At 35.8% G+C, this 14,729-nt stretch overlaps 2 long non-coding RNA genes across 2 annotated transcripts; one reads left to right on the plus strand and one right to left on the minus strand.

Moving 5' to 3' along the window:
- Nucleotides 1–2,184: 2,184 nt before the first annotated feature.
- LOC118438358 lies at nucleotides 2,185–4,576 on the minus strand. The gene is made up of 2 exons (XR_004836708.1): nucleotides 2,654–4,576; nucleotides 2,185–2,591 (listed from the first exon to the last, which is right to left on the minus strand). It is a non-coding gene; the product is annotated as an uncharacterized LOC118438358 (long non-coding RNA).
- Nucleotides 4,577–8,091: 3,515 nt separating this feature from the next.
- LOC118438361 lies at nucleotides 8,092–13,029 on the plus strand. The gene is made up of 3 exons (XR_004836712.1): nucleotides 8,092–8,232; nucleotides 10,299–10,701; nucleotides 10,765–13,029. It is a non-coding gene; the product is annotated as an uncharacterized LOC118438361 (long non-coding RNA).
- Nucleotides 13,030–14,729: the final 1,700 nt, after the last annotated feature.

The raw sequence follows: 14,729 nt of genomic DNA on the forward strand, positions 1-14,729 counted from the left end.
TCTTAAAGAAATGTAATACTGATTTTTTTTATATTCCATTTTTTGCATGTTTCAAATAAATTATTTATACAAAAATACGTATTTAAAATTATTTAAAAAATGCTTAAAAAGTATTTATTTAAGTAGTATTTAAAAATTCGTATTAAAAAGGCACAAAATTCCCATGTACAAAATTTCGTAAAAAATTCCCCCATAAAATAAAATTACTTCATAAAAAACACCACCACCTTTTTTTACGAAACCCTTCCTTAAACCGACACGATTCTCATTTTTCTCTTTATGCAGCCCATTGTTGTCCTTCTCATCGTATGCTCATTTAATCGTCAAGTGTTTATTGTTGTGATGTGATGACAATTCCGTAAATAAATTCGCACATTTTTATTTATAAATCACACACAACTTTTTTCTTCTAATTTGTCGGGTTGATTTCACGTAAATTATGGGATGCGCAGTTTATTCTTGGTAATTGCAAAGCACACACAGCATCGTTTTTTCTGGCATTAAATTTGCCTATTGTTGTTGTCACACACAAGTCTTATTTTTAGTCGCTAAATAGATTGGATAGCATCCCTTTTTTAGTTTAGGGGTCAGGTCGCCCTTGTTCAAATAAAAGTATGTTTTTTAACTGTATTCAGTTTTTCCGAGAAAAGTTTCTGTAACTTTTAAATATTTAGTTTTTAACTGGTTTAAGATTTAAAATTTTTTTGACGTTTGTTTTTACGTACTTTTAAAAATGCGTAGCCAATTTTTAACTTAATCTGTAAACCAGCTGTACATTCATATTGAACAAACCGGGCTAAAAATTGGCTACGAATTTACATACAATTAGAAAAAATACTAGAAATTTATGTAGAATTGTCTGACATAAAATTTGAGGTTTTCATATTCTCAGAAATATTTGAAAAATTTTCAGGTACTTTTAAAAAATGTTACAAATAAGTACATAATTTAATTTAATTTTAGCTCAAACTGTCAAACAAAAACTATCTATTTTTTTACACCATTTAAAATTTTTGCGAAACACAAATCTCAAATATTTGAAAACCTCCCATCTGACTAGGCAACCTGTAACACCAACTATTTGACTTCTTAATCCCCCCAAAACGGATCCCCGCAGGGTCCTTTTGCAAAAATACGCCAACTTTTACCTTCTATACATGCATACGTGTGTGTCTATCTGTCAAAATTAAAAGCCTGAGAAATGCTGCAGCATGCCCAATAATGGATTCGCATCATTACTCACAGAATTAAAAGTAGTAATCACACGCATTTAGATATTTTCATAGTGTTGTGATTTCCATTCGTCGTCCGTGTGACGTCTCTCTCTCTCGTGTAAAATTATAATAAACAGTGCTTCGTTTCCTGCGGGTTTGTCACATTTCTTGTAGAGCAATGCAAGAAATACGAGGTGCAAGAAAGTGCCAGAAATCTGTACAATCTCGCCGTATGAACTATGCGCGACGGGGCTTAGTTTCTTGCACCTTGCATTTCTTGCAGGTCAAAATAGCTGAAAAAAGCCACTTTCTTGCCGTTATTTCTTGCACACGAACCTGACTGTAAATCCCGCTTTTTCCCATTGTAAGCAGTATTTCGTTTCTTGCAATAAAACTACAATTCTTGCACTGCAAAGCAAGAAATGCGAGGTGCAAGAAATTGCATTAAAGTGCAAAAAATGTACGCAATTTTTTTCGCCATGCATTTCTTGCAGGTCAAAATAGCTGCAAGAAACCACTTTCTTCCCGTCATTTCGTGCAAGCGGTTACTTGGACGCGAAACACTGATAATAAATCAAATAGAAATTCACTCATGTTCATTAAGCAACCCGCGTTAATCACATGCATTGAATTGCGGAGAATAGAAAATCGAGGCCTGTAATGGGCATCGTTTGATATTGAACTTGCACATGTAGAGAGAAGAATCGAATCGCTGGGGGTGCTTAGCAAGGGCTTCGCAGAATGGATGGGTGGCAAAATTAGACACAATCTCTGACACGCGCTTTCTGCATGGCTTGCACATTAAAAAGGTGTCAATCGCAGTATGAAAAAAAATCAGTGTCATCAACGTCATGATTATGATCAAGTATTTAATGAGGATGATGCAGAAATAGAGAGGCGATTCATGCAGGTCTTGGTAACTTTGTAAAATCCGTAAATAAAATTTTACAAATGAAGGAAAATTTGTAAGTTAATTTTTCTAAGTGTGATCTTTATTTTGTAAAAGCTTATAAAATTCGGTGACAAATTTGTGTATTTTTTTCCTTAAATTTTTCAAAGTTTGTTTAATTACAGTGAAAATTTAGTACTTGTTTAAGATTGCAAATTCTTCCTCCTGCCTGAATTTTTACTTTGGAGGGACGGCGACGACACATAATTTGAAGTATTTATCTTGGGCTGATTAGCACATGTGAAACTTGGCGGTGCAAATGGCGGTGCAAATGGAAAAGTAGAAAGTTATTAGTCCAGAAAAGACGTGCTAAAAGGCTTTTGAAATTTGGAGGCCGTGCAAAAAATTTCGTAAAATTCAGGAATACGTACGACACGACGTTTGCACTGCCAAATTTAGATGCTCATGTAATACGCTCGCCACACCCTCTGAAAAGGACACCAATAAAAAACTAAAATTTGCTAAAAATCCAAGTTTGAATATTCTTTACCATAGTTCCTTTATCGCTCTTGCAGCTTTTTAAAAAATTTTAATATTTTTTGAAAATTTTCTAATGTACATGCATATCGTATTTAAAAGATAAGTTGAGTTCCCTTCTGCAGGGCCCCCATACATACGTTTAGACTGACCACTGTCTCCTGCTCCTGCCCGAGATGAGTGAAGCCGACAAGACAAGTAGATAGATAAGCCGTCTCTCTAAATAACTCGGCTTCCATTTCTTATGTAGACCTGAATAGATGTAAAATCTTCTCTGGGCACAAAACTTCTAAAGCCTGAGTCGCAATTGGAACTAAATCATCATTAAATTCAAGTCACTTCAAGAAATTCAATAATCACGAAAACCGGTAATAAATAAAATCATAAAATAGAATAAAATGAGACTGACCCCCAAAAATGCGGCTCTGTAGATAAATCATACTTATAAATTTCATCAAAATTTTAAAATCTTGGATGAAAAGAGATTCGAAAAATAAAATTTGGTGATCTCATCTCCCATCCATCACACATAATTAAGGACGATGTCAACATAAAAAATGTAATAAAATGACGTTGAACTTGTCACCAAATCCTCAAATAACGCAGAACGAAAACATATGTACATAAGTACATATGTACATCGTCTCATTTTCGTATCTCGAAATGCAGAGGGGAAATTGAGACGGTACTCGCTCCGCACGACCCCCAAGACGAGATATTACTGTGATGAAAGGGTTACAATTAAATATTAGTGTGTAACGCGATGTAATATGTGTAACCATTATCCCGAGATTAACAAAATACCCCCAGCTAGGCGGGGACCCTGCAAAAAGGATGTTATCAAATTCATTCAACGTCTCTTAAATCTCAATTTTTCACATCATCCCCCCAAATCAAACTTTGACCTTCAATAACTACTCCTGAACGGGCAGAGTTACCGAGTTAATTTTATTTAAAAGAAATATTCATACTTTTTGCGTGGATTATTTCCCTAAAATATCTACATAATGCACACATATTTCACAAATCGGTGACACATATGTACATGCCGTGTTTGGGGTGCAAGAAATAACTATAGTCCTTACGGCGTGTGGTTATGTGGCGCGTATTTCTTGCATTTTCTTGCAATTTCGTGCACCTCGCATTTCTTGCATTTCTTACTTTCCAGTGCAAGAAATGTAGCAAACCAGCAAGAAACGAAACACAACGTACATGTTAAAGGTTTGTCAAAAAATCATTTAAAAAATCGATCCCATCCAGTGTTTCGCTTGGCAATAACCGGATTGGCCAGACCGCCGGTCAAAAGCGGCCAAAAGTGGCTTTTGACCACTTACCAAAAAAGGTGGCAAATGGTCAAAAGTGGCCAAAAGTGGTCAAAATGCAAAAATGGGGCATTCTGCGACAAGGAATAATGATAAGTTAATGATTTTACTAAGGACATTCAGGATTTCATCAGGATCTAGCAGAACAAGTTGTAGGCTCCTTATCGCTGTTTGATTGGATCTAAAATTTTAAAATTGGTTTTTATCTCTACAAATAAGCAATAAATTACAAATTGCATCATTAATAATTGACACAGGAATAGTTACGACTTGACCAATGAACCATTAAAATATTCAAGTATCAAGCAAATGTATACATTACTTACTGTATTTGTCCAAGTTGAATTTATTAGATTAGTAATTATTACAGACTATTTTAATTACTTTGTAAGAACTATGGTTATTTTTTGTGCAAAGAATAAATAATACCGGCCGAGAGTCTGTTTAAACCCGCCGCGCAGACCATTAGCCAATAGAATACTTTTGACCACTTTTGACCATTTTCTACCATTTTGGCCACTTTCGGCCACTTTTGACCACTTTTGACCACTGGCCAACAAAAAACGATTTTAGCCGGCAAAAGCGAAACACTGATCCCATCCTTTCCGTCGTGTCCACCCATACACATATATACTACACACCTGAGTAGCTCTTTCTCGTTGGTGGCACTGCGAATAAGTTCGTATTGGCCCACTACTCCAATAACATACATTTGACATGTTTCTTTCTCATATTGAATCGAATCTTCACAGCGAGCCAAACCAAAATGCATGTATGGCTGACCACCACAAGTAACCAAACAACTTTTTCCATCACTTGGTCCTCCTTCCTGCAACTTCTAAGCGACTCAAATGAAATGCATTCTCGTCGGACCGGGCAGAAGGGATGGGACTCTTTTTCGCCAAGGGAATCATGTCCGCGTGACAGTGGTCACATTCGTCTCGTTTGACCCCCGAGATGCAAATACGCATAATTAATCTCTCTCTCTCTCGTAGCTAGTAAGCACTTGCACATCTTTTCTTTGGTGAGATTGGAGTATGTACAATGCACCAGCGAGACCAGACCAGACCAGACCACAAATTACCACCTTTTCTTCTGCTGCAAGGGCATTGCCTTCCACTTCGAATATTTACGAAGGTGCGGCAAAATAAACGCCAATATAATGAAATGGACTGATGATGCGTAAATAAATACTTGAGGGGATAATAGTTTGCTGGGAAAATTGGACATTTTACGACCTTTAACTTCACGTCGGAATGATGCTGATTTCTGGAATCAATTTATGTACGTTTAAAACCGTGAAAATAACAAAAAACGCACTTTTTGACCTCGTTTTGGGTTTGTTTGAAAGACAAATTGATCACTGCTTTTCTTCGTTAATAATTTATTAACCTGGCAACTTTTATGTATGGCTTTCGTTAATAGAAATTTGTGCCACGAGGAGAAACAGATGTTCAGAAGCTTAATAATTTTAGGAACAGTTTCCTACGGAGTTTCCCGGGTTGAAATGAAATGTTCCAAAATTAGAAATCAAAATTTGTGTGATTACGAAAAATTAGAGAGACAAATTACATAAAATTAAATAGGCAGACAAATTTTGGCCCTGGTACAAAATTAGATACCAATTTTCACTTGCTTGACAATATGTCCCAAAAATTCAAGTCTTTCTCGTCACTCCAGAATTATCACCTCCAGAATGGTCGACGATATGATAAATGAAATTGATGAAATTTCGCAGAAAAATTTTCTCCCTTTCTGGACAAATTTGGCAAAATTCGCATCACATTAAAAAATCCATCTGCCACCTCCAGAAAATCACGTTCCCATTAAAATCTTGCACATATGATATGTGTCATATCTCATAAAACACATACTATATCTCATTACATATAATCTAACATACTGGCTGAAAAATTGGGGTCTCAGAATATCCAACACCACTATTATTCAACCACCACCACCAAATATTTAGCGAGTATTTAGCATTTCATTAATTTTTAATCATCAGAGAGAGGTAAACTTGTCGAAAACTGCTCATCCCGATCTTGAGTTGGTCAACACGACGACCAAATCGGACACATCGCTCGTATCCCTCGTCACGAAAAACTTTCTTGCTCCAAACAAATGAATGTTTGCGATGATGATGAATGATAAATAATAGGACGCCATTGTGCCTGCCTGCTTGCCATCTACATCTGCATGTAGTGTTCTCCCACTAATTTTAATTGCCTCAAGACAACCGTTTAAATCCCTGCGTTTTGTTTGATGCGAGTTGAATTGTATGCAGAGAGAGAGAGATGATAAATGATCAGGGTTACGATTAGTAAAAAAAAAACTTATTAATATGAAAAAGTGGGGTTTTCCATATTTTTACCACTACTCAAAATATGTGGGAAATGAGAAAAAGTGCATTTTTCCAGTTTTCTTTACATCATCCGAATTGGTGGAGAATTGAAAAAGTGTATTTTTCCCATTATTTTTACCAATTTCCGAATTTATGAGAAATCAAACAAGCACATTTTACTCACTTTTTTACCATCACAGGAATAGACAGGGAATGGAAAATTGTGCATTTTTCCTATTTTTACTACCATTCAAATAGCTGGGAAATGGAAAACTGGATTTTTCCCACTTTTTGCCATAATCTGAATTGGTGGGGAATTTTTTTATAAAAAAGTGCTTTTAATAATATCCCCTTTAATTATCTGCTCTTATCAAGACCCAATCACCCACTTTTTCCCACCTGTACTGGCAAAAAGTATGCCAAAAACGAAACCCTGTAGAAAATAATAAAATCGTTTTCAGTAGTTGGTTTGCTTTTGTGTAGTGGTCCGACCAACTCGTTCATAGATATTTATTTATTAAAATGTGACAAATGAAATCCTCGCATAATTTATGACATCTTTTTAATCAGAGAGAGAGAGAGAGAGAGAGATGGCTCAGCAATTAAAATGTGCATGCACAACCTTCAATTCATTTTCAAAATATGTTGATATTCACTCTTTTTTCTTCTTGGCGTAATTTACATCTTTTTCCGGCTTCGTTTCACCCATCCACGCCGGCACGATGTGTGTAATCAAAAATGAGATGGATGGGTTTTTTTCGTGTAATCGCGTAATCTCATTTCGCCACGGATTTATTAGATTTATACCAGTTTTTAAAATCCCTTTGGGGACGTTATTTGGGGGACTTTATTTACTGGGGGGGGGGGGACTCAAGGGTACCTATTTTTTGGGGGATATGACCATATTTAATCATCTTGGGTACATCATTTTTCTGACACAATTTATTTTTAGCTAATGTAACATGCATACATTTTCTGACTGATTTTTTCATTTTTTTCAGGCGATATTTCAAATTTTTTTAAAACCCCTTCTCCTTATTACATAAATCATTTATACAAATTTGTGCTCTCCCTCGATACTTCGAAACCCATTTTTCTAGGGTTATCATTTAGTCGATGTAATAATAAATAGATCTATAAACATTTTCTACCAAAATTTTTCGCTTTTTCTCCAAATTTCCTAAAATTATAGTTGACTAGGTATTAAAATTCTGGTAATTTTGTTCTCTCTTTCTCATATTTCGATACCTATTTTTTAAGAATTGTCATTTATGTAGTTGATAAATTTGCATATATTCCATGAAAAAGTTTCAGACCAAATGTCCCAAAATTCGAGTCGACCACGTGTCAAAATTCTGATATATTTTTTTTCTCTCTCTCAATATTTCGACAACAACTTGACCTCCCCAAGTCATTCGATCTACTGGTCATACATAACTACACATACATATGCCCAGTAACGTAACCCTTTACATTGTTAAATGCCAAGACATATTGGCTCAGTTGTCTATGGAAACATGATAATCTTCACGATTTCATTTCTAAAATTTCTCTTTGTCGAGATTCGAGTTCTGCAGGAGGCAGTGGTCGTGGTGGTGTTCCTACATGTGTGGACTGCACCCTCCTCCTAATTCCCATTAATTCCTCGCGCAAATACTTTTACGTGGCAAATAACAATTGTTGTTTCTTAACATTTAAATATTCATGCGGCGTCTCACGTAATGCATACGCAAGCAAGTATCTAACGGGAGGAGGAGGAGGATTTGTTGTTGTTGGTGTGGATGGCATAATAATTTCTGATAATGTGTCTCTCTAGAGAGAGAAAAAAAGTAGGAATATCTATTTTCGAATTGGAAAGCAGCAGGACCAGTCAAGAGGTCATTGACGGCGGTGGACAGTTTATAGTTATCCATTCGTTTCTCAAAGGTATTGTTTTCAATGGGAAATAAGCAGAAATTATGGAGGGATTATTTTTTTGGGCGTATTTTCTCATATTTTTAGAGTTGTACATATAATGGAGAGGGTGTGAAAATTAATGGCCAGAATTTTTAGGGGCTAAATGACCCAGACGTTTATTGTGGTGTTGACCTTATGGTCAGTGATCGGCATAATGCGACCCAGTGGCAGCGGAAGCTGTGGGGACATTAACATTGTAGGATAGGGAAGGGTTTATATAACATGGGCAAATAATGGGGGCATCGAATAACCGTGGGGACATTGTCCCTCTGTTCCCACGCTTCCGCGGCCATTGTTGAGACCATCGACCAATTGGTCGCAAAATAGACTACGGTTCACCCAATATTAATAGTATTAATTCCTACTTTTCTGAGAGGTTATTTGGTCGCTAACTATTAATATAAAACAATCTGACAGGAAACCTTTCAGATTTTTTTGTGACTATTAATATTGGCTGGACAGTAATTATCGAGCCACGATGTCGATCACTGCGGGCTAGCGCACATTCGTTCGTTGGCCTTGTGAGACATTAATTTAAATACGGTCAAATAAGGCACATCTCATAACTAGTTGTCGTGGCATATGTACAACTCTGGTCTCTTTGGGGGGACACAAGTTGATCACATCTCTGCCGCATGACCCCCTCAACTTGACCGAATGTTTGCCAAGTACGTCACGTTTATTCGTGCACGTATCATCGCCACTCGTGGAAGGAAAACTTATCAAATAATATTTTGCGATGGATATGTTTCTAATTTGTAAAATTTCTACTTAAATACAAATTCATTTATGAAAGTATGTATGTGAGATTGAGGGAAAACACGTGTTTCTCAAGTAGGGAAAATTTTCTAAATAATAATAAAAACTCAATTTGAGAGGTCTTCAAAATCCGAAATACTTAATTCAAATTTGGTAAATTGCGACGATTTCAAATAAAATAATTCTATTTAATGAAAATCTAACAAATTGGTAATAAATGGGAAATTGCTAATTTCGAAATACCAAAAACATCGTCTAATTTACTACAAAATATGATTTTTTTACAAAATAAGTTACTACCTAAAATTTTCTAAGTTCAAAAATTTCAATTATCAAAATTCAAATTTAACGTCCAAAAAATGTCTATTTTTAATAAATGGTTTACTCTATCGACGCTTCTAAATTTAATAATTTTGTTAAAGGCAAATCTAACAAATTCTCAAATAAATTGAAAATTGCTAAATAATTCTGATTTTCAAAATACCAAAAACATTGCCGAATTTAGTACAAATAAACCGTCGCAAACGCTCATACGGAAGTAGCTTCAGTCTCACTTCACCCCAACCACTCCTACGATGGCACAGGAACACTTAGTTTCACTGTATTTCATCCATTTATTCAATTTATCTAAAAATCTCATTTTGCCCCGACCACACCCCCTGGCTCCGAGGGGGTGTGGCACAACTCGGGATGACTTAATTTCACTCTATTTCATCCATAGATCAAATTTCACTAAAAATCTCATTTTGCCCCGACCACACCCTCTGGCTCCGAGGGGGTGTGGCACAACTCGGGATGACTTAATTTCACTCTATTTCATCCATAGGTCAAATTGCGCTAAAAATCTCATTTTGCCCCGACCACACCCCCTGGCGCCGAGGGGGGTGGTCCGGTTGCCCCCAAAAGTTGATAGGATCCTCCCCCTAGGGTCATATGTATGATGGCGAAAACCGATTTCGATTATCTCAATCCGTTCTCCCGTTATCCTGCTGACAGACGGACGGACAGACAGACAGACAGACAGACAAAGTCTTCGCATAAAGTAGCTGAAGCTACTTAATAATGACTTTTGACAAACCAAGTTACTACCTAAAATTTTCCAAGTTTGAACATTTCAGTACCTAAAATTAAAATTTAACTTCCAAAAAAATGTCTCCTTTTAATAAATGGTCACTCTATCAACGTCTCTAAATTAAATAATTTTCTTAAATGAAAATCTATGCAAGACAATCAATTTCGCAAATAAATTGATCATAATTATTCCCTATTAATTTCAGAATTGAAATGACACCAGCGATTTGAATGAAAAGAAACCACTTATTAGCAATTATCGATCCCTCGACTGACACACACACACTCGCTTCATCATTAAACGAGAGAAAATGTGAATAACTTTTCGAAAGAGAGAGAAGTCATTAAAGATTCGAAATTGAACTTCAACTTGGTCAATTACAATCCCAACAATGACGACGACGACGACGACGATCAGCATTTCATGATGAATTTCAATGGTGAGGAGGAGATGCAATCCCAACAAGTCTTCGTTCGTCTCACTTTTCTGCACTACACGACCATCTTCGTCTCACTTTTCTCTCATCCAATCCATCAAGGGGGCCTGCAGGAAGGGTGTCAACCAGAGGAGGAATCACTGCAGTAATCAACAAAAGCTGGATGCATATTGTATTTTTCTAATTCATTATTATTCTAATCCTGCAGAAAATTTCTATCGGTTTTGTTCTGTAGAACGTAGAGTTCTCAATGGTCCGGATTGGTCCGGATCAGCCCTGATCCGAAACCGGACCGTGGCCCGAAACCACCAATCCGAAACCGGACCGAAAAATTTCCGTTCGGCCCAGAACCGGACCGGGACCAGACCAGGACCGGACCGGTCAATCCGGGCGGACCGAAAAATATATCATTATAGTATAAAGACCCATAGTACAGTATAATAATTATCACATATAGTATGTATAAATAGTGCATTGAGATTTATACACGTATTATGCATAAATGTCTTATGTAACTATGCATAAAACATATGGTACATGTATATATAGCCAGAATGCCAAATTTTTCAGATTTAAATAGATACATGTAGCGGATGAGGTCTCGTACATAAGTTCTATCGGTCAGTGAGTTTATACACATAATCTCAGGACCAATTTACAATTTCATTTTTTTAATTTTAAAAATACATTAGCAAGAGTAGGAATTTAAAAAATCCTCCCAAAATCAAGGAGCGTAAAAACTTTAAAACCTAAAAAACGTAATTTTTATGGATCATGTGGGAGCAAGGCCAAGTGTACTGTGCAAATCCTTTTCGCATCGATGTCACCGAATTTAATTTAAAAATTGCAAATTGAATTCAAGGTGCAAGGATATATATACCATTACGATTTTTGAAATATGTGCATCTAACCCCCTTTCAAAAATGGGGGAAGAAAATTTGGAAAAATGAGAAAGTCAATGTACACTCCGTACAACAAGAGTGAGACATCAACTTGCATTTGACATTCGAAATCCCTCTTGAATACGAGCACTTTTTTGTATCAAGAGTTTCAAAATTTGAAAATTTGCGTTTTTTTACGTACATACAAATCCCCAAAAAACTCATGGTTCCCACACTTTGCAGTCTGGCAACCTAATGCCAGAATTTTCTCCTTCGAAAGATGAACATTTTAAGCTTTTGTTGTCAGACTGCAAAGTGTGGGAACCATGAGTTTTTTGGGGTCAAAGTTTCTGGGGGAGGGACTTATTTTTGCAAGAGCCGTAACAAACTATTATCACTTATGAGAAAATGAGACATATAATTGAACTTATTAAAATTTGTGATATCTGAATTACTAATTCGCCCCAAATTTAAAATTTAAGTTTTTTTGAATTTATAATCTCGGTCAACAATATGCAAGAGTGAGAAGTGAGACAGACCACCATACGGCACTGTAGCAACGACAGTCAGCAGTGGTGGTGGATACCCACCAGAATCAGATTCTCACTCTGCCTCTCGCTAAATATGGAAAAGAGTTTTGTAGTACGCTTGGTCTGGTTCAGTTCGTGGAGAACTTTTGAAATATATGTAACATAGAATTTGCGTACACTGAAAATTCATGAGTTTGGCTGAAAAAATTCAAAAATTCTAGGTCAAAGTATTCAAATTTTCTTGCGCGCCAAAATATTCGGGCGGACCGAAAACCGGCGGTCCGGTCCGGTCCTTGAAAAGCTGATCCGAAACCGGACCGAGGACCGGACCGAAACTTTCGGTCCGGATTGGCGGATGGCCCAATCCGGGACCGAACCGTCGGATTTCGGTCCGGTCCGGGCTAACCCGAAGCCCATTGAGAACCCTAGTAGAACGGTATGAAAATCGTAAAGTTTAAGGTTACAATGGGTGTCGATTTGATGTGGGATAGATTTTTAAGCTCAAATTACACTCTACCCGCATTCTTTGCATATTTCGAAAATGGTTCAATTTTAACTTTTCATACTTTACTGTAAGGTTAGTTTTGGCACTACGAAACGATTAATTTTAAACAAATTGCTACTTCACGTGCCATTTTTTCACAATAAATTCCCGCAAAAATTTTTAAAATCGATAGTTTTGCAGTGCCAAAAATTACCTTTACATTAAAGTAGAAAAAATTGCATTTATCTCAAAACTCATGAAATTTATGCCATTTTAGAAGTTTCAATGTCAATAAATTACTACTTCTAAATTGGCGATGGATTTTGGACACTGATTCGCCAAGGAAATTTCTAACTACATCTCTTCTGCGGAGCTCCTCTTTGCCAAACAACAAATAAAAACAAGTCACAATAAAATGCATCATAGATAATTAAAGTTGTTGTACATGAGAAGAGTAGCAGGAGGAGGAGGAGCGGAATGGTCATCATGTAAATCATGTGGAAGAATCGATATTAAACTGCTCAATATCAAGTTATTACCAGAAGCCGGATAGGTATTTATTTACAACTTTTTCATTTGATGATGACCACCGGTTTGTGGGTGTGTTTTTTTAACTTATGCAGATCACTAAAATTTCAAAATATGCGTACATATTTCTAGGTTGTCAGGCATAAATATTTCCACTTTTATTTTAAAAATACTGGAATCTTTAATAGTTTTTTTTAATATAGGCGTATTTTCTAAATAATTCAACGACTTGAGACGAAATTTTGCTTCATAAAGAAACTTGACCACAAAAAATCCAGAGTATTAAATTCAAAAGTACGAATTTTTAGAAAATTCTTATGGTCTTTTGTGGTACATATTTCGTAAATATTTTGACGCTTTTTTCCTAACTACATATCCGTCCTTTGGTAATGAGTTTCCAATCGGAAAACGAATCTCTCTCTGTTTCTGTTCTACGACCCAATTAAGCATTCATTATTATTTGGCTGCATGCATTGATTTGACGTCGACTTGATCGAAGAGGAGAAAACAAAGCAAATCAAGACAACCTACAAGAATGCAATGTGAGGTTCAGTATCGCCATTAAGGAAGGAACAGGGTGCCATGCGTGGAAGTAATCCCAACTAAAAAATGTTCGTAATATTTGATTAGCCAGATTAATGTAGTAAGGATTAATATATAGATTAATTTTCGGGATTAGTGATTACTATGATGTAATAATGCTCTTTTAGTAATTACATCAGAAATACTTCACATTTTACATTGACAGATTAACCAGATTAATGGATTAAGGATTAATTCAAATTTTGAAAAGTATGGATTATTATTAATTCTTAATCTGGTAAATAATCTGTTAATCCTAATCAGAGATACGGAATATTTTACATCAACGGATTGATCAGAAGTCATGGAGGCATTACAATTTCTGCAATTTAGGATTACCGTTAATCCTTAATTGTTAAATAATTTGTTAATCCTTACTCGGATTAATCCCAGCTCTGAATTTGGGACAAAACACCTGGACAAAATCGTACCCTAAAAATTGTTTCCCAAGAATCAGACATTGCTAATTTTGTGTCCACCGAAACCCTGTCATAATTGACGACACGGCTGAGCTGACATAGTATAATCTGCGCTGCGAAAGTCAAGTCAAGTGAAGTCAATTGTCTTTTCCTCCTCCTAATACACTGACAAGCGAAATGTAACAAAGGTGCGAAACCATAACCAAATTTTGAGACAATATTCAAATTATCTTGGATAACAGAAACAAAAATAAAAGAATTTTCACATATTAGAAACACATTGACGAAAACTGTATATTGAAATTCATATCTTTTCTCGAGACTTATAATACGAACGGACGGACAAACAGCCATTCATAAAGGGGTTTCACTCCAAAAATAATAATGATCAATGATGTGTGCTCAGATTCATCCATACAAACTTAATGTGCGTACGTGGAGAGCTACGTTCCAACTACTGTTTGATCAACATGAAGAACAAGTCAAACATTCGAATTTGCGTATTTTTATTTTACATGTCCATATTTTCCAAAGGGGACCTGCACAAAAAACGCTACCGATTTTCCACCAAATACAAATTGAAAGACTAGACTTTTCAATTTGTTGAAAATGAGATTTTAAAATTAAAAATCACGTAAAAAAATCCGGATTATTTCAAAAATACAATTCGTTCAAAAAAGTTATTAAAGCTTAAAGTTTGATTCTGAAAAATTCAGTAATCAATAAATCTCAACGCATATTGTATTATGCATATTTTTTACACAATCCTGCTGAAA

This window comes from Folsomia candida, unplaced genomic scaffold, assembly GCF_002217175.1.
Source record: "Folsomia candida strain VU population unplaced genomic scaffold, ASM221717v1 Fcan01_Sc020, whole genome shotgun sequence".
In the NCBI taxonomy this organism is placed as follows: Eukaryota; Metazoa; Arthropoda; class Collembola; order Entomobryomorpha; family Isotomidae; genus Folsomia; species Folsomia candida.